Source organism: Brienomyrus brachyistius, chromosome 16 (assembly GCF_023856365.1).
Source record: "Brienomyrus brachyistius isolate T26 chromosome 16, BBRACH_0.4, whole genome shotgun sequence".
NCBI classification, from domain to species: domain Eukaryota; kingdom Metazoa; phylum Chordata; class Actinopteri; order Osteoglossiformes; family Mormyridae; genus Brienomyrus; species Brienomyrus brachyistius.
In genome coordinates, this window is record NC_064548.1 from 8,749,716 (window position 1) to 8,751,055 (window position 1,340).

General features: G+C 44.5%; 1 non-coding gene across 1 annotated transcript; it reads right to left on the reverse strand.

Moving 5' to 3' along the window:
• Positions 1-420: 420 nt before the first annotated feature.
• Positions 421-584, reverse strand: LOC125710365 (U1 spliceosomal RNA). Its single transcript, XR_007382972.1, has one exon. It is a non-coding gene; the product is annotated as a U1 spliceosomal RNA (small nuclear RNA).
• Positions 585-1,340: the final 756 nt, after the last annotated feature.

Below are 1,340 nucleotides of genomic sequence, written 5' to 3' on the forward strand. Positions count from 1 at the left end.
CTGGGTACGCATAGTTCCACTCACATTTTGCAAAAATGAGAGACTACTATTTTACATATGTTCTACAGAGGACAGTGAAGCTATAGAAGAAATAATGGCCAGTGATGAGGAACAGATTCCTAATCATACTGAAGTGTTGGGGAAAATGCTCATTGGTGTAGATGGTGTAGACTGGTAGATACCTCTAGGTACAGAATTTAGACTTGTTGACATGCTACAGCACACAGTGCACAACAACGAAATGTGTCCTCTGCATTTAACCCATATGTGACATCGTGACATAGCAGGGGGCAGCTAATTCAGCGACCGGGGAGCAGGGCTTGGGGGCGGTACCTTGCTAGTCAGGGATTTAAACCAGCAATCATTCAATTACAAGTTTGCATCATAAACATTAGGCCACCACTGCCCCAAAAAAGAAACCAGGGGAGAGAGTAAATGCAGCCCCCCACTACCAGAAATTATGCAGTGGAGATTCCCACATTTGGGGAATTGGCAGGGGTCGGCACAGCCGCAGTGCAGTGGCTGGGTCTCACCCTGGGTGAACCACCTTCGTGATCGTGGTATCTCCACTGCCAGGTAAGTATGTACAGTTATGAACCTTCATGGGTCACATATGTGGATCACCAGCGTTGCCATGGTAACAAGGACTCTGGAGCAGAGCCTTGACTGCACAGTTTTCACTGCCACTATAATAAGGGAGAGACACATCCTGATCGAACTGCTGACCATTATGACAGGCGCAACTCCCTAAACTGTAAGCACAGTGACTGATCATCTTCCCTCCAGATCTGAGATCCATTAGTCTGGCTACTAAATGAACTACACAGATGGCTAACTTATCATAACGTCACATTAACACTAGCTGGCCAGGAGGGCAGGAAGTTGCATTTCTATTAGATATACCTATGATATGAAGGTAACATGTAAGAGCCATCCCTGCCAAACTATCATGGTACAACCCTGGCCTTCATGGTCAAGTTTTCTGGGGGGAGACCATAAGGGTTCTACTGACCATAAGGGACAAAGATCTAGTGGATAAGCAGGACTCAGGTCCTCAGAGTACAGAACTAGACAAGGCCAATCAAATTAATAAAGCAGGCTAAACAAATCTAAACTGCCCTAGATTAACCATGTGGACACTTGGGCACCTGCCTATGTAACACTTTCCCTGTGTTAGATATATTTCTAAATTTGATGAGCCACCAGTCAACTACAATTCTTTCTGATGTGACGCCATGTGTAGAGTAAATGAGTGTGTTGCTAGTTAGTTTTAATGTTAGTTTGCTAGCTTGAAGCAAGATGAACAAAGGTCATCAACTTAGCACAAAACAAAAACATAA